General features: G+C 46.9%; 1 protein-coding gene and 1 non-coding gene across 2 annotated transcripts in view; both read left to right on the top strand.

Moving 5' to 3' along the window:
• Grb2 (growth factor receptor bound protein 2) overlaps positions 1–18875 on the top strand; it is an 81878-nt gene that overhangs the window by 44798 nt on the left and 18205 nt on the right. The window lies entirely within an intron of this gene.
• Trnak-cuu (transfer RNA lysine (anticodon CUU)) lies at positions 13507–13579 on the top strand. Its single transcript has one exon. It is a non-coding gene; the product is annotated as a tRNA-Lys (tRNA).

Raw genomic sequence — 18875 nt, 5'->3', positions numbered from 1 at the left:
CAGTTCCCAGCAACCACACTGCAGCTCACAATTGTCTGTAACCATGAGTTCTGATACCTTCACACAGACGCACATGCAGGCAAAACACCAATGCCCATAAAATAGAAATAAATCATTGAATGAATGAAACAAGGGGCCAGAGAGAAGGTTCAGCAGAAGATCTGGTGGGATTCCAGCACCCACGGTGGTTCACAGTCACCTGCTATTCAAGTTCCAGGGAAGCCCAGACATCCATGTGATGTACATACATACATCCATGCAGGCAAAACACTCTCACACATAAATTAATACAAAAAAAAAACTTGTAGGTTCTCTTTTTGTCTGAAAAATACCATACGCTGGAAGAAATGAACATTGGTTATTACATTTTTTTTGTGTGTGTGTGTTTATTTACTTGTTGTGGGGTGGTTGTGAATGTGTATGGAGGTCTGAAAACTTTTGGGATTTCTTTCCCAACCTTTTTTCATGTTGGTTCCAGAGGTTTGAACTCAGGTCCTCAGGCTTAGCATCACGTGTCTTTCTTTACCCAGTGAGCCGTCTGCCCAGCGCCTAAGTCTGGTAATCTGTCCTCTTCCATGACACAGCCTTTTACTTGTGCCTTGGCTCCTTAGCAATTTAGTCTGTTTTCTCCTTTTTTTAAAAAAAGTATTTATTTACTTCTACGTGTTTGCCTGCATGTAAATCTGTGTTCCAGGTACGTGCCTGCCTGGTACCTGAGGAGGTAAGAGGAGAGAGCATAGGGCCCCTGAGACGGGAACTGTAGGCAGTTGTGAGCTGTGTGTTGGTGCTGGGAAACAAACCTAGGTCTTCGAGAAAAGCTGTCTCTCCAACCCCGCCTCTCCCACTCCCTTTTAAATGAAGCTGGTTAACAAAACTTTGGTTTTCAGTTTGAGGCACAGGCTGGTTATAGAAGTGCCAGACTCATCTTTCTGCTGCGGGGTGTACAGTGCTTCGTGTGTGAAGTGCTCGTGCATGCAGAGGCCGTAAAGCAACCCCTTTGTGTTGTGTTGTAGTCATTGACTAGTCACTGTGTGAGCCTGTTGTTTAGATCTAAACACGTTTCTGGATTTATTTACATTATGTGTATGAGTGTTTTGCCAGAATGTATGTCTGTGCACCACAGAGGTCAGAAGAGAGAGGGTGTTGAATCCCCTGGAACTGGAGTATGGGTAGTTGTGAACCACCATGTGGGAGCTGGGAAACGAATCTGTCTTCTCAGCAAGAGCAAAAAGTGCTCTTAATCTTCAAACCATGTCTTCAGCCTTGAAGATTTATTTCCTATATGTGTGGGTGTTTGGCTTGAGTGTCTGTCTGCACCTACATTGTAGTGCCCAGGGAGGCCAAAAGGGGACTTCGGATCTCTAGGAACTGGAGTTGGGAGCTGCCATGTGAGCACTGAGAACTGAACTCTGGTGTGTGTGGTGGTGAGCTTAAAGTGAACCAAGAGTTACTCCAAACATACAAAAACTGGTTCCTGAGGGCCAGAACGTGTTGTCTAAGGCAGTTGAGGTAAAGAGAGACTGGGAAGGTGGGTGGTGAGTGTTGATTATCTGTTGAAACCACATGCTTGAGAGTGAGTTATGGAGGTATTTTCTCAATTGTAAATATGCTGAAAACCAGGTGTAAGTGTTGCTTACATAATTCGACTCCTGTTTTGGCATTTACATCTGCCCTACCCTGAAGTGGAAGGATCATGAGCTTATTTACATTTGGAAAATAGTTAATGGGGGTGCTCACTTGCTCTCTCCTCCATCCCGTGTGTGTGTGTGTGTGTGTGTGTGTGTGTGTGTGTGTGTGTGTGTGTGTGTGTGTGTGTACACACTGTATCTTCGTAGCTCAGACTGGCCTTGAACTTGTGGTGATCCTCTTGTGGTGATCCTCCTGCCTCAGCCTACCAAGATTTTATACACTACATCTGAAAACTGTAATAGGTTGAGAATACAAGGCCAGGAAAAAAAAGTATGTCCATTTGAAATCCTAAAAAAGCACCGAAGACCATCCAATCAAGGAAGCACAGTTTAAAACCAGATCAGCTTTTCCCTCCTAGTGCTGTAGGCTATGAGCCTAATGGTGAAAATTGAACTGAGTCTTCTAAAAATAGACACTCATGACACAAGCCCTTCTGCTGTGTGGAGGAAGGATTACAGAGGCTGAGTGACGCTGTTCTAAGCAGCAGACACAATAGTCACACCCTAGTTTATATCTGACCTTAGAATTTGGGAAACTACTTGCCCTTTGGGTCAGGAGAAGGAATTGCTGGTACCAGTCACCCTTTGCTTTTCAGGCAGTGTGGATATTGTTCTTTTGCACACTACCCACCCATGGCATGGCGTGGCAGGCACAGTTCCCTTTCAGATAGACACAAGATCAGGGCGTTGTTCTTGTGGTCTAGAATTGAGGGGCTGACATACCAGTGTTTGCATTAACACCTCCTGTTATTAGCACTTCTAAACCCTGTCTTCTCTGTGGGTTGTGACATTTTTGTGTACCCAAAGTGCTGATTTTCTACACTGCACAGTGTGTAGGTGCTTAGAGAAAACTATAGACTGAGCAGAGGGAGGCTTGTTGTCTTTTGGTGGGCCATGCCACGTGTGGTGTGGTGCTTCTCTGGGCTCCCTGCCCCCAGCCCTGTCAGGATCTTTATTCTTTCCCAGCCTCTGGCCCTGCAGCTGCCTGCAGGGGCCTAAATGTGGTAATTAGCAGGACTGCCTCCACTTCAGCAGCACAAGGAGGGTAATTTAACCTGCCTAGGAGTGGTTATGTTTGTCTCCCGCCCCATTGGAGAGGCTCCATTGGAGAAAGGGTTGTTAGATCCTGAATTTGCATGCCCCTTTTCTTCTTGAAAGGGGTCTGTGTTCATGGTTGTGTAAGCCTTGGATGTCACTTAGGGAAGCAGAGAGACTATGTGACAAGGCACACACATGAATTAGGATGTGCTGGTTAGAGTAGGACACTCCAGAGGTAGATTCTAAAGGCATTGCAAAGTATGGAACATGTTTTTAATTAGTTATTTTAAAAGAGCAGCGTCGGAGCTGGAGAGCTGCTTCACTGGTTCAGAGCACTTGTTCTTGCAGGGGACCTGGGTCCAGTTCCAAGGCCCCACATGAGGCTCATAACTGTTAGTAATGCCAGATCCAGGGGATCCGATGCTCTTGTTTGCCCCCTCAGGCACCATGAGTACACGTGGGCACATGCAGGCCAAGCACGTATACACATAAGATAAATAAATGACAAAGAAGTGTAGGTGGAGTGGGAGGGCTCCTCGGTCCCACCCGTCCTTGAGGATATGTGGGAGTGCTGGCCGAAGAGAGGTTTCTTCACCTGGTAAGGGGCAGTGCTTCTGTGGACAACCTGATCTCGATCTCGATCTCTCTCTCTCTCTCTCTCTCTCTCTCTCTCTCTCTCTCTCTCTCTCTCTCTCTCACACACACACACACACACACACACACACACACACAATGAAAATAGGGTTGGGGTTAGTTGGTGTCGTGGTTAGTATCCTTTGCCAGCAAGGAGGAAAGCTCAGTTGAGGAACTGCCTCAATCTGATTGTTCTGTGGGCTTGGGCTGTATAAGAAGGGTAGCTGAGCAAGCCAGTGAGCAACATTTCCTTCAGTTCCTGCTTCAGTTCCTGCCTCCAGGTCCCTGACTTTGCTGGGCCTCCCTTGAGGACGCCTCCTCTCCTCCCCAAATTGTCTGTGATCAGTGTTTTATCACAGCAGAAGGAAAGCGAACTAGGACAGTTGGGAAGAACAGGAGGGTCAGAAGGGGTGGGCGAGACAAGAGAGGGTAAGAAAGGCCGAACATGACTACAGTGTGCTGTGCACGTGTGTGAAGATGTGTGGGGAACCCATTAGTATGCGTGGTTAGTATATGCTGATCTGTTTCCTAAAGGACAGTTTTTACATACTAGAGGAGAGCGCTGGCATGGAGTTCAGCAACAGAGCACTTTGCCTGCTGTGTTCAAGGTCCTGGGTATGGTCTCCATCATAGGGTGGGGTGGGGGATTTGGTGGGGAGCGAGAAGCAAACTTAAATTTTTTTTGAGACAGGTTTTCTCTGTGTACCTTTGGAGCCCTTACTGGAACTCACCCTGTAGCCCAGGCTGTCCTCTCCTCTCGAGTGCTGGGATTAAACGTGTGCACTACCACCCGGCAAATTTAAAATTCTTTAAATAACGCATATGTGTTTTTAATGTTTGTTGTAGAGACTTTTCAAAATATCTCTTAATCTTTATGTGTATGAGTGTTTTGTCTACATGTGTGTATATATGTGCCTAGTACACTCAAGAGTTGAGAAGAGGGTGCCAGATGCCCTGGAACTGGAGTTAGAGACGGTTGTGAACCACCATGTGGGTGCTGAGAAGGAACCTGGGTCCTCTGGAAGAGCAGCCAGTGCTCTTAACCTCGGAGCCGTCTCTGCAGCCGATATTTCGCGCGCACACGCGCACCTAGTCTGCTGTAGTGGCCTTTTAGTTAGTCACCTGGGCTTCCCACTGCCCTCATATGCCAGCCAGAACCATAAACCTCCTGAGTCCTCGCTCTGCCCTTTAAAGTCTGCACACTGTGCTCCAGTTCTCTGTCTGGCTCCTGGGGCTTCCCTTGCTGCCTAGCTTACTTGGATTTAGCATTTCGGTCTCTGAGCTGTGGGGGCCAGGGGTGTAGCTCAGCAGGAGAGTCTGAGTGCACAGTACACTCTGCTAAACTCGGTGCCCAGGGACCTTTACTTAGACTCTTCCTTTCTTGTAACCTTCTCTTTGCTCTCACTTGAATTCTCTGTCCTCACTGCCAAACCAAACTAGGGAAGTCCTCCTCTCAGTTACTGCCCTGGAGAGATTTCTTATGCCCGACCGACTGTCTTTGTGTGTGATTAGGTCTGCCCAGAATGCTCTGACTGCGCCCTGACCTTCTCATCGCAGAACTCACTATACCTGAAGGTTTCTCTTTTCTTTATTACTAATTACTGCTTGGGAGGTGATGTGTGGGTGTGTTGTCAGAACACAGCCTGCAGAGTCGTTATCGTCCCCTTTGTGTGCATTTCAGGGCAGTGGGCTACAGTTACAGGGCTGGCTTGCACAGTGAATGAGCACTTACCACTGAGCCCTCTCTCTCTCTGGCCTCTGAAGTTGTAATTATCTTTTTTTAATTTATTTTATCTGTTTATGCATATGGGTGTTTTGCCTACACGTATGTCTGTGCACCACATGCATGCCTGGTGCCCTCAGAGCCATAAGAGAGTTTCAGATCCCCTGGGAATTGAACCCAGGTCCTCCAGAACAACAGCTAAATTATCTTGTCTGTGCACTACCAGCTTCTAATGAGCCCCATCTAAATAACTTCCCATGAAGTCGTGTGTGTGTGTGTGTGTGTGTGTGTGTGTGTGTGTGTGTGTGTGAGTGTGAGAGAGAGAGAGAACACTCACATGCTGCAGTGCGAGTGTCCAGGTCAGAGGACAGCTTTTCCTCCCACCTTGTGAGTCCTGGGGTCAAACGTGTCTTCAGGCCTGACAACAAACACCTACCCGTGGAGCCGTCTCACTGTCCCTCACAGACCTTTCTGTGTCACTGGCTTGTTCCTGTTTGCCTGTGTCATCACCTGGGGACAGGCTCTCAAATGTCTGAACAGCAGACACAGATCTGGAGTGAGCTCCTTTCTCCAGAGCAGCCTGCAGGAAATGGTGCCCTCGGTGTTCTCAGGGCTGTAGGGCAGCCTCTTGGGCCTTGTGCAGGGACGATGGCTTGTCTGTCTGTCTGGTAGGCAGCAGCACTTCCACGGTGGAGTGACATTACCAGCTGATCATTCGCGTGAGATGGCTGCTGGGTCCAGTCATAGCCAGCTGTCCAAAGGCATTTAGTTAGGATTTGTCATTAAACTCTGGCTCCTTCATAGGAAGGCTGTGTGTAGCCTGGCAGAGAGCAGCAAGCATGGTTCACTCAAACAACTGTCTTCTTTTCTTTCTGTCCAGTGAAAGCAATAGAGCAGCGGTTCCCAACCTCTCTGTGGGTCCTGACCCCTACAGAGGTCACATATCAGATATTTACGTTACAAGTCATAACAGTAGCAACACGATAATTTTATGGTTAGGAGTCAGAACAACATGAGGAGCTGCATTACGGGGTCACAACATGAGGAAAGTTGAAAACCACTGGTCTACGGGGATATCCATATTGCTTCTGTGCACTTGCTGGGCCGCTCTCCGTCTTGCTCGGCTTTGGACTACTTCAGGTTGTTGAGCTTTCCACATCAGCCGAGTAGCTGATGGAAACATTAATGCGAATTCATGTCCAACAGTTCCCTTCTCTCTCTCTCTTTCTTTTTGGGTTTGGTTTGGTTTGGTTCTTCAAGACAGGGTTTTTTCTCTGTGTAGTTTCGTTGCCTCTGTACAGTTCTCTCTCTGTAGCCCAGGCTGTCCTCGAACTCACAGAGATCCGCCTGGCTCTGCCTCCCGAGTGCTGGGATTAAAGGCGTGCGCCACCACCATTTGGCCCCTTCTCGTTTTTTTTTTTTTTTATTCCTGTGTTTTTCACGTTCATAAATACTTGCGAGGACAAGGGTTGGCCTTTCTTCTTTCATTCTATTTCAGCTTCCTGAACAGATTCTTTCAGTGTATTAATGAAAGTGCAGTTAAAGGAGATGGCTAATGTAATTCCTTATGGCAGTCCGGTAATGACCAGACTACATTTGCAAGTCTTTGTACCCTCACCCACTTACCAACTCACTTTTTGTTTTTTTAAGAGGCACAGTCTTGGGCCTGGAAAAATACACCAGTGATACAGTACTTGCCTGCTCTGTGCCAGGCCTGGGAGTGTCCAGCCCTGAACACAAAGGGGACCAAGAGGAAAAGCGGCGTCCCCCCTCTGACCAGGTTGCCCAGACTGGCCTTCAACTCCAGGGCTCCATCAGCCTTCCCATTCACCACCAAGGAGCCACTGTGCTCAGCTGTCTGTCATTCCCCACCCAAACAACGGTGCTTTGTTCCCTGTTAGAAGTTTAAGGTAGAATATGGTAGCTACCTGAGAGTCTCTGCTCTGCTCAGGAGAATGAGGCCAGAGGACAGCCTGGGGAACAGAGGAGACCCCTGTTCTGTCGGGGGGGGGGGGGGGGACGACACACACCTGTTAAAGCTTCTTTTACAGTTTTCCTCTAGAAGTAATAGCAGAAGTTGAATACTTACCTGCCCCATAGCAAACATCACTCCATGCAGTAGTTCCTTAATACTTTCTAGAAGATATCATGGTCTGGTAGGGAACACCTGAGAATACTGCCAAGTGTGGGCAGGGGTACTCTAGGAACCACGGGGAGCGGAGGGAATGGGCAGGAAATGGGAAGAGGCACCCAACCCAAAGGAGGGAAGGACGCCGACCTTCAGTGGGGGGGGGGTCGACTCTGTACACAGACACCCTCGGGAAGAAAGGACCAGGAGATGGAGACACCGACCCTGGCCCCCGGCCCCCTGCAGTCCTGTGCACTGTGTGAGAACACTGGACCTGGTGGAGTAAGGGAGCCTGTGTCTTCACTTAGATGTTTTGACACTTACTTGTTGGGTGTGTGGAAGTCAGAGACAACCCTCCGGAGTCCGTTCTCTTGTACCACGTGGGTTCTGGGATCAAACACAGGTCATCAACTTGGAGGCAAGTAAGTGCATTTGTTTACGTGCTGAGCCTTCTCAGCAGCCCCATCTGCCTGGGGGAATCTGCTTTTCATTCCCAGTGAACTGAAAGGGGAGCTTGCCTGGTGACTTTACAGAGAAAGTTTTGTTGTTGGTTTGCTCTCTACATCTTTGAAACAGCAGCTCGCTGTCTCCTGCTTCCTTGGAACTCACTGAGATCCTGCCCCTGCCTCTCAAGTGCTGGGACTATAAACATAGCATGTGCCACCGTGTCCGTTTTATAAAACATTTTCCAGAAAAAGTCAGTAGCTGAGAGAGAAACCACTTGGATTCTCTGTCTCAAGTGTGCTTGTCCCCCGTTCTGCCCTCAGCCTTGTCCAGTGGCTTCTCCCGTGGGTTGTGACTGGTGCCTATCTGTCCCTCTCACAGCTGGAGCAGTGTTTGAGCATTCAAAGATAATGATAGAGCTGGTGATTTACAGTCATTGTCCGAGTTTGAATTCTTTATTTGTACACACGTGCACATGAGTTAACTGTCCGTCTGCACTTTCCAACACCCTGGAGAGGGTGTAGAAACCCCCACACACCCAGCGGCCCCCATTGTTTAGCACGTGGTCACAGTAAACCTACATTAATTTGGCAGTACACTATCCTGCACCAGCAGTAGCCCAGGCTAGCCTGGGATTTACAACTTCTGCCCCAGTTTTTGGTATAGAACTACCCTTTGTTGTTGAGAATGGTAGCCATTTGGGCTAAAGACTTTCATTGAATTTTTCACTATAAATCAATGGATTTCGTAGCTTGTCCCTTGAATCACTAAGATCTCGAGTTGAACTGAATGGACTGTTGCTGTTGCCATTACCTGGGTTCTGCAGGATGGTAGAAAATGAGGAGACCTTGAAGGGAACTGATGAACAGATCTGGTTGTCAGGGTCAGAAAACGTTTGCCTGCTCACTTCACCTCAGTGTCGTGTTGTCTGTGTCTTAAGACATAGAAAGTTTGCATCAGATGAAAAGCCTTGTGGTTGGGAGCAAGATGAAAGAGAACAGTAGCTAAAAAATGTGTGTTAAAAGCCCAGGCATGGTGGTGCACACCTTTAATCCCAGCACTCAGGAGGCAGAGGCAGGCAGATCTCTGCAAGTTCGAGGCCAGCCTGGGCTACAGAACAAGATCCAGGAGAGGCACCAAAACTACACAGAGAAACCCTGTCTCAAAAAAAAAACAACAACAACAACAAAAGACCTTGTTTCAAAAGGGGAAGGGAGGGAGGGAGGAAGGAAGGAAGGACTGTTAAAAAGTTAGCTGTAGTTTACTAGTCATTTTATTAGTTAGGAAGTACTGATACCATTAGTGACTGCTAATTTTGACCAAGAGAACAAGCTGTCCCACACTTGTTGGACAGCAGGCTGAAGAGTCGGGCATTCCTTCCACTCAACAGCTTTGCACAGGCTGACCCGAGCTGACGGAACGAACAGTCACAGTTTAGGCTTCCTCCAGTTTTCCTCATAGCTCTTAAGGCCGGGTGGATGATCTTCCTTGGTGTGTTGAACTCTAGCCATGGTGCCCATGAGTGCTCCCACCCTACCTGGTGCACCTGGAAGTGTGTCTGACTCTAGAATCCTGGGAGGGTGTCCCTGTATCAGTTCTCTAGATCTTACCTGGCGCTGTGGTTGCGTTGAAATCGTCTAGTGTAAGCTGTGTTCAGGGTTGACTTTCACTCTCGGTGCTGGGGTTGAATGCAGGGCCCTGAGCGTGCTAGACAGCCAGTCAGCCTGAGCTATAGCCCCAGTCCCTGGGTGTTCTATGTACATTTCCTCCTCTTACAGCGCCCTGCTGTGTCCCTGTGCTGCCGTCCCCCTGTCCCCACTGCTGCAGTTGAAGTTGACATTCTGAGATCGGTCCTACTTGAGTAGTGGGCCTTTCAGGAGTTAAAACAACAACAACCCACCCAAACCAAAGACATTTGCTTGGAGTGGAAACTCTTTGTACCCCTTTACAAAAAGTCTATCCTGTGTTAATTGTCTGTGCCTTTGGGTTTCACTGTCTGGAGATTTGTCTGCATGGACTGACATCACATAAATGTGAACCATTTTCCTGTTTTGTAAAGTACCAGCAACAGCCTTTCTAAAGTGACAACTGACCAGGAGGAATTTAAGGAAATAGCAGTTTAGTTTTGAGTACTAAAGTTTTTCAAAGAAATATTCTGCAATATCCTGTGATTTGGTGACTTATTTTTCTTCCATGTTACTTTTTTTTTTAGTTTGTTTTTTCGAGATAGGGTTTCTCTGTGTAGCTTTGCACCTTTCCTGGATCTCACTCTGTAGACCAGGCTAACCTCAGACTCACAGAGATCCGCCTGCCTCTGCCTCCCGAACGCTGGGATTAAAGGCATGAGCCACCACTGCCCATCTCCATGTTAGGTTTATTTTAATTATACCCTAAAACTCAGAGGTCAGCAGGGTCTCTGTGCTCAGCAGCTATAAAAGAGAGGTCCAGACCAGCTGGAGGCAGGTCACTGCAAGAAAGTATCATGTGGGAAGAGGGGCCTAAGACCCTCTTACATTATTTTATATAAAATCTATGTAGGGGAGCCCCCAAGAGTGAGTGACACAGAAACCATCCTATTCAGCTGAGAGTTAAAGGGGATTGAATACTGGCAGCAAGAGCGTGTTGTCAATGCCCTAACCCAACACGCACACCACCGTTACGGAATATTAGTTTAAGATGTGTTACATTTGTTTATGTTGTGGAACATTTGTTTAATAATGCAAAAAAAAAATGTGTTGCATTCTTTTTTTTTTTTTTTTTTTTTTGGTTTTTTGAGACAGGGTTTCTCTGTGTAGCTTTGCGCCTTTCCTGGAACTCACTTGGTAGCCCAGGCTGGCCTCGAACTCACAAAGATCCGCCTGCCTCTGCCTCCCGAGTGCTGGGATTAAAGGCGTGCGCCACCACCGCCCGGCGTGTTGCATTCTTTTATGTTGCATTTGTTTAACTTTGTGAAGCTGTTTAACTTTGTCTAAAACACCTGATGGTCTAATAAAGAGTTGAATGACCAATAGCAAGGCAGGAGAAAGGATAGGTGGGGCTGGCAGGCAGAGAGAATAAATAGGAGAAAAAGAGAAGAAAAAGATCAAGGCGCAAGAAAAGAAGGGGGCCAGCCACCCAGCTACACAGTAAGTAAGAAGTAAAGAAAGGTATAGAGAAATAGAGGAAGATAAAAGCCCAGAGGCAAAAGGTAGGCAGGATAATTTAGAAAAGCTGGCTAGAAATAAGCCAAGCTAAGGCTGGACATTCATAAGTAAGAATAAGATTCTGTGTGTGACTTACTTGGGAGCTGGGTGGTGGGCCCCCCAAAGAGCAAAGAACAGAGAACCAAAAGAGCAAAAGAGTTAAAAAAAATAAAAATAAAAAATAACAACAACAATGCATGTCTTTCATTCTCTGTGGTCCGCAGCTAGGACCTGAGGAGAGGGAGGCCTCGTGTTCACACCCCCACTTCTCCTCCCTTCTGTCTGTGTGACGTTGATAATCAGCATTCTGGGTGATACAGTGGACCCAGGGCAGGGCTTCGCATCCACTTTCTCAATGATCTTTCGACGATGGTGACTCTTCTTAGTTTTTCAACTTCTGGCATCTTTGAACTTCTTCTTTTTTTTTTTTTTTTTGTTTGTTTGTTTGTTTGTTTTGTTTTTTTTCCCTTAGTTTTTTGAGACAAGGTTTCTCTGTATAGCCCTCTCTGTCCTAGAACTTGCTCTGTTGATCAAGCTGGCCTCGAACTTAGAGAAATCCATCTGTCTCTGCCTCCTGAGAATGCTGGGATTAAAGGCGTGTGCCAGCCACCACCAACCATCTTTGAACTGTTTTTTTTTTTTTTTTTTTTTTTTTTTTTTTTTTTTTTTTTTCAAGACAGGGTTTCTCTGTGTAGCTTTGCACCTTTCCTGGAACTCGCTTTGTAGACCAGACTGGCCTCCAACTCACAGAGATCCGCCTGACTCTGCCTCCCGAGTGCTGGGATTAAAGGCATACGCCGCCGCCGATGCCGCCACCACCACTGCCCAGCTGAACTTTTTAAGGTGTTCTTGCATCTCAAAGATGCCAGTGTGGGGGGCTGGAGAGATGGTTCAGTGGTTCTTCCACTGTTCTTCCAAAGGTCCTGAGTTCAGTTCCCAGCAACCACATGGTGGCTCACAACCATCTGTAATGAGATCTGGTGCCCTCTTCTGGCCTGCAGGGACACATGCAGACAGAACACTGTATACATAATAAATAAATATTTAAAAAAAAAAAAAAGATGCCAGTGTGGTCCTTGGCTCCAAATGTGATGACTGTAGGTGTGGAAAGCATGTTTACCTCTACATCAGTCTTGTTGTGATTCAGTGAAAGAATAAAAAACTCCAAGGTCTTCCAGACTATTGTTGAAAAATGTAGCTGGAAGAATTGTAGCTATTAAATAAAGCTGCATGGAGTGGGGATATATTTATAGCCCAGATATATATATATATATATATATATATATGTGTGTGTGTGTGTGTGTGTGTGTGTATATATATATTTATATATATATATATAGAGAGAGAGAGAGAGGGAGAGAGAGAGAGAGAGAGAGAGAGAGAGAGAGAGAGAGAGAGAGAGAGAGAGCCTTGCCTGGCCTGTGCAAGGCCCTTAAAAAACAAAAAATTGCAAAAGTTAGTCATGGTTACACATGCAGGAAGATGATGGCATCTTCAGGTTTCCAGGAAGCAGCTGACCCCAAGACGGAAGTGGGATTAGAACTCTAGTAGAAACCAACACCCTTCCTCTCCTCTAAGCCAGTCAGAGCTTTGCCTCCTTTATCCTCGTCATGGTCACATGTCCCTCCCATGCTCACATGTCCATCCTGAAACCTTTCTGTCTTAGAGACAGTGCACACAAGTAGCCTTATGACATGATCCCATATCCTCCCATTTTGAGGTACACCGTGGCAATTTGTGGGTGACAGGCAAACTGATTACCTGATTCTCCTTCTTCCTTTATTTTGCCTCTCCTTCTTTGGAACAAATTTAGGGTGATCTATCTTCTTGAGGTTCTGCTGGGCATGGTGGTTCACATAGACCTGTGTCCCTGCCCTTGGGAAAATTAGGCAGGAAATCAATGAGTTCAGAGCCAACCTGGGCTAAATAGCAAGACTCTTGTCTCAAAATCCCTCTACCCCATCACCCAGAAAAGACATTCTTGTTTGTTGTCAACTAATGAAGAGTATGCTCTGTTCTCTTGATGATTCTGGGTCCCGCTTGCTCTGGTGTGCTGTGGACTTCACTCAGAACAAGGCCCATATAGGAGTCACTACCTCAAAATACACCTCATGCCATTTGAGAGAAACCCATTTGAGCATTGGGTGTTGAGCTAGCTAGCCTCAGGACCCTGGCAGGTTTGTTTGGAAGAGGCCAAGGCCTGCCAGTACATAAAGTCGTGGTAGATAAGGCATTTTAAGGGATTGTGTTGTTACTGACCCTCTACTAACTGCTGTAAAACTAAAGCTGAAAGAGAAGGGTAGCTGATGTTTCATGAGCTCAGAAATGAATCTGGAAAGAGCTGTCTGGAGAAGAAGGAGGAAGCCGTACCACAGGATAAGATGGCACACAGCTCAGTAAGTCAACTGGTTTGCCTGAACTAAGGGTTTATTTGGAGGGTAAAAAGGGTGTCTTGATCAGTGTTCTGGTGCTGTGAAGAGACACCATGACCACACAACTCTTACAAAAGAAAGCATTTAATTGGGCTTATTTACAGTTTCAGAGGTTTAATCCATTATCATCATGTCGGAGAGCCATGGGAGCAGGGAGACATGCTGAGGAAGTAGCTGAGAGCTCTACACCAAGATTGGCAGGTTCAACCAGCCAGCACGAAAGATCTGCAGACGCAAAGCCTGGCTAGCTCAGTCGGTAGAGCATGGGACTCTTAATCCCAAGGTCGTGGGTTCATGCCCCACGTTGGGCACCAGTTGTTGGTGAAATTATTAAGGCCTCTCCACATAGTTAAAAGGGAGGTTTATTTTGTGGGGTAACTTATAAGTGAAGGGATAGTTTACAGCAGGGAGAGATCGGCAGGGAACCATTCTTATTCAAATCACCACAACAAAGAGTAATTTGGACTCAGAAGAGGTTTTTTGTTTTTGTTTTGTTTTAAAGCAGAAAAACAGCATTATCTGAACTGATTTGGAATAGTAAATAGATTAGATGTAGAACCAATTTGGTTTACACTGTAATGCCTGGACATTGGTCCTTGTGGGACTGAACCCAGCTAAATGGGCTGCTGAGGAGGGTGACAGTGTAGGAGGCTAGGAAGCAGGAGCTTTTCCTCTCTCCTTTCTGGACTCCCTCTTTCTTTATTCAACACCATTGCATAATTACCTATTTTAGTGAATAGGTTTTTTAAAAGTTGTTTAGTAAACCAGGCAGTGGTGGCACACATCTTGAATCCCAGCACTCTGGAGGCAGAGACAGGTGAATCTCCGAGTACGAGGCCAGCCTGGCCTATACAGCAAGTTCCAGGACAGCCAAGACACAGAGAAACCCTGTCTCGAAAAACAAAAGTAAAAATGTTTAATGAAACAACATAGTTTGGGGAGAAAAACCTCTGTAATTACATACATACAATTTTATCAATACCAAGATCAGAATGGTTGGTTTTTTGTTTTGTTTTAAATTTCATGAAGTACCTGGCCTGACTGAGAAGTGGCTCAGCATGTTCTCGCTGAGTTGTGGCCTTGCAGCAGCAGTCTCAGACCACTCAGAGTGGAGGGTATCCTGATGGGCAGAGAGTAGGGGTTGACCTTTGTGTATTTAGTGAGCAGATGGAGGCTTCTGTGGAACTGGGGACCTTTTTTACCTAGTATCTCTAAATTCATTCTTGCCTGACACTTCATAGTGAGCCCCAAGGTGTTATGGATTCCTCCTGCAACTTTAATCCCAGCACCTAGGGCAGAGGCAGCAGGATCTGGAGTTCAGAGCCTATTTCTGGAGACATAGCAAGACTGTCTCCAGAAGAAAAGAAGAGCGGTAAAGAGGAAAGAAAAAAACAGAAAGGTTCATAATGGCTTATCTCCAGTGTGGGTGTTTTTCCTGGCTTGGCACATGGGATAACAGGCCGCTTAGCAAAGATGTTTTCATGCTGAGCAAAACCTGCAGCAGATGGACGTGGTGATTGCAGGGCACTTACTCAAGAGCTGGGAGTGAATCAGTGTGGCTCAGGACTGAGTCAGTACCGTGCAGACAGCAGGCCAGGGAGCATTCTCATCCTTTCTATGTAGTAAGTGACAGCAGCTGGAAGGAACTAACTTGAAATAGCTCTCAGGACTTTTACCCTTGTGAGCGGCCAATAGAGTTGGCTTTTAAGGATTAAAATCTTTAAAAAGTGTATTTGTTCTCGTGAAAGTATTTGGTGGATGAGGCTGGGGAGATGGCTCCGTGGGTCAGAACACTTGCCGTGCAAGCTCAAGGACCTGAGTTCAAATCCCCAGCACCCACATAAAAGATTAGGCATGGCTATATGTGCCTGTAACCCCAGTACTGGTCAGTGGTGACAGGAAGCTGGGGTTTGCTGACCTGCCAGGCAGCCTAGCCAAGATGTAGCACTAATGATTCAGTAAGAGACCCTGTCTTTTTTGGTTTTTCGAGACAGGGTTTCTCTGTGTAGCTTTGTGCCTTTCCTGGAACTCACTCTGTAGACCAGGCTGGCCTCGAACTAACAGAGATCCGCCTGCCTCTGCCTCCCGAGTGCTGGGATTAAAGGCGTGCGCCACCACCGCCCAGCTTGAGACCCTGTCTTAAAAGAATAAGATGGCAGATGATAGAGGAAGACATTAATTCCCTCCTGGCCTCCACGTGTCTGTGAGTGTAAGCAAAAGTGTGCATACACACACGCGTGCGCACACACACACACTGACAGTAACTGTCACTAGATCTCTTGGTAGTTTTTCAGTATTGTTATGTTGAGGTTGCTTAATTGATTAGCTCGTCAATACCTGGATTGAACTTCTGATGTTAAATTTCTACAATTCAAGGACTAGCTGTATGTGATAGTCTTAGTTTTTATAGACTAAGAATTTAAATGGTTTTTGATTTTTTGGTTTGGTTTGGTTTTTCGAGACAGAGTTTCTTTGTGTAACCCTGGCTGTCCTGGAACTCTCTCTGTAGATCATGCTGGCCTCAAACTCACAGAAGTCCGCCTGCCTCCACCTCCTATGTGTTGGGATTAAAGTCAGGAGGTGGAGGCAGGTGGATCTCTGTGAGTTTGAGGCCAGCCTGGGCTACAGAGTGAATTCCAGGATAGGCACCAAAGCTACACAGAGAAACCCTGTTTGGGGGCGCAGGGACACAAATAAATAAAAATAAAGATAAAAATGTTACTTGAAACACAAATGCACTTACAGGGGTTGTTTCATAGGTTGGTGAGATTTTGAGCAAATTTTCAATTTATTTATTTATTGGGGGCATCCAAGTACCACAGTATATGTGGAGGTCAGAGGACAACCCATGGGAATTCCTTCATTCCATCATTGGGTCCTGAGGATAGAACTCAGGCCATAAGGCTTGGCTACAGGTGTCTTTACCCACTGAACCATCTTGCTGGCCCAGTTCTAACTTTTGTTTTGTTGTCTTGTGTTTTTCGAGACGGGTTCCCTTTGTTCCCTTTGTAGCCCTGGCTCTCTTGGAACTCACTATGTAGACCAAGCTAGCCTCGAACCCAGAGAGCTTTCTGCCTCTGCCTCCAAGGTGCTGGGATCAAAGGTGTATGCCATCACTGCCCAGCTCAGTTCTAACTTTGATTGAGGTGTAATACACAGCAAAATTCATGGGTCATAACTGAATTTCCAGAAACAACACCAGGAGAAGACACACACAAGTCCCACTGTGGTGTCCCACCGTGTGCCCTCTCCTCCTCTCAAGTGTCTTCCTGATTGGGCTGACAGTTTCAGAGTCTCTGTAACGGGGAAAAAAGAGCCCTTCTCTGAAACTGGTTCTTCTTCCTTTTACAGTCTCATCTCTTGATCTGTGGGCTTCCGTTGACTAAAGTGCTTGTGTGTGTGGAGGGTGGGGGTGGGTCCTATAGCTACTGAGTCATAATGCGAGGGGATGGAGAAAGGCCAGACAAAAAGGCAGCTGTGTGGTGATGGCTGGAGAGATTCCCTGGAATAGTCAAAAAAGTGGAGCTGAATGTGGGTTGGTAAGGTCACCTGTTGGAAGGAGGTGATAGATGAGCAATCTCTTAAGTGCCTTCTGCAGGAAGAGGGTGGTAGAAACAGGTTGCTTGTTCTCAGCACTCAGAACAAGCCCTGGACTTCAGCGTGCGGGTTGAACGGTCAGCACCAACACCTCCCATGCCTTGGGTCACCTCCACTCCACTTTCCAACTCACTCTTAGCCTTTGCTAGTTTGTTTGTTCACACTTCGAATAAAAGTTAATTTGGGGGCCTGGTAGTGGTGGCGCACGCCTTTAATTCCCGCACTCAGGAGGCAGAGGCAGGAGGATCTATCTGTATGAGGTCGAGGCCAGCCTGGTCTACAGAGCGAGTTCCAGGACAGCTAAGGCTACCCAGAGAAACCCTGGCTGGGGAGTGGGGGAGTTAATTTGGAGCTGGGCATGATGGCATACATAATGAGTTCCAGGCAACCGGGCTATGTAGAGGGACCTTGTCTCAAAAAACTAACAAAAGTTAATTTGGTGGGCTAGAGAGATAGCTCAGCAGCTAAGAGTATGTATGTATTATTACTCTTTTAGAGGACCCAAGTTTAGTTCAAAACACCCACATTGGGCAGCTCACAACTGCCTGTAATGTCAGCTTCTGGCCTCTAATGCCACTTAGCCTTAAGTGCACATGCGTGCACTTAGACACATTGTTTGTTTGTTTCATTAGCTCTCTCACTCTCATGTCGATGAGTGTTTTGTCTGCATGTATGCGTGTGCATCACATTCATACCTGGTGACAGCAGACTCCAGAAGAGGGCACTGGATCCCCTAGAACTGGAGTTACAGGTCGTTGTGAGCATCCATGTGGCTGCTGGGACAAGTCCTCTGGAAGAACAGCCAGCATTCATAACCACTGAGTCATCTTTCCAGCCCCCAAAAGCTAATTTTTGAGTTCTGTTATTCTGGTGTCGGGCTTCCCTGTGAAAACTGCTGTATGTGCAAAGCAGGAAGTCCTGACCCCCGTCTCCCAGGTGACACTCCTGTGCTTGCCCCCAGCATAGCCAGCCTCTTCTTAAGTTCTAGAGTACAATCACAGAGTAGCACCATGGCTGTCTAGCATTCCCAGATAACTAAAATTGTAGCCATTCATGTGCCAAGCATCGCATTTCCCTGCTGTCTGGGAGGCAGAAGTGTAAAACGCCAGGTGATTGTTTGGTGCTGTAGAAAGCCATGGCTGTAGATTGTCTCCACACATGGGCTTCCCTTGATGTCATGCGCTGGCAGAAGGATACTTCTTAGGGGCTGACCTCTGTCTTGGTAAAGAATGCAGTGAGAACTAAGCTTCTGGGACTCCTGGTGTGTCCTGATGTCTGGTTTCTACAAGGCTGCTGGGTGCAGTCACACTGTCCTTTGCTAAGTGAATCTCTTACTCTCTTCTGGTGTACAGTTGCACGAGCAGGTCACAGCCAGTGCCTTGTCAGCCTGGCTCATCTGCTTTCCACGAACTCCAGAGTGTGTGGGTACACCCCAGCAGCTCTTGCCCAAGCCTGCTGACTGCTTTGTCACTACTAGAGGGTAGTCTTTCACGAGATGCTTGGGAGACCACATTGTTCTTGAAGCCCGTATTTTTGGTTGCTAACAGTACTGGCCTTAATCAATTAAAAAAACAAAAACAAAAAATAAACCTGGGCCTCCTCTCATGGGCTATTGAGAGCTCTGTGCTTCAAAAATGGGACTGCAGATAAGGAGCCTCTTATTCCCAGTCCCCTGTCCTGGGTGTGCCTGTGTGAGCAATGAAATGCCTCTGCTGGCCACTCCACAGGTCAGCATTTGCTAATGGAGGCTTTTAAATTATGTGTCCTACATAGTATATCATCAGGATCTTTAATAAAGTGTGAATGATTTCTCAAAGACTTTAGTGTGTGTGTCTGCGTGCGCGTGTGCACCTGTGTGTATGTGCATGTTCCACACATAGGCAAATGCTCTTGAAGGCCAGGAGAGGACATCAGAACCCCTGGAACTGGAGTTACAGGCAGTATGTGAGGTGCCCTGTTTGGGTTCTGTAAGAGAAACAAGTGCTCTGTGACACCGGTCCAGCCCCTACT

This window comes from Peromyscus maniculatus, chromosome 8 (assembly GCF_049852395.1).
Source record: "Peromyscus maniculatus bairdii isolate BWxNUB_F1_BW_parent chromosome 8, HU_Pman_BW_mat_3.1, whole genome shotgun sequence".
In the NCBI taxonomy this organism is placed as follows: Eukaryota; Metazoa; Chordata; class Mammalia; order Rodentia; family Cricetidae; genus Peromyscus; species Peromyscus maniculatus.
This window is presented reverse-complemented; position numbering and strand designations above follow the sequence as displayed.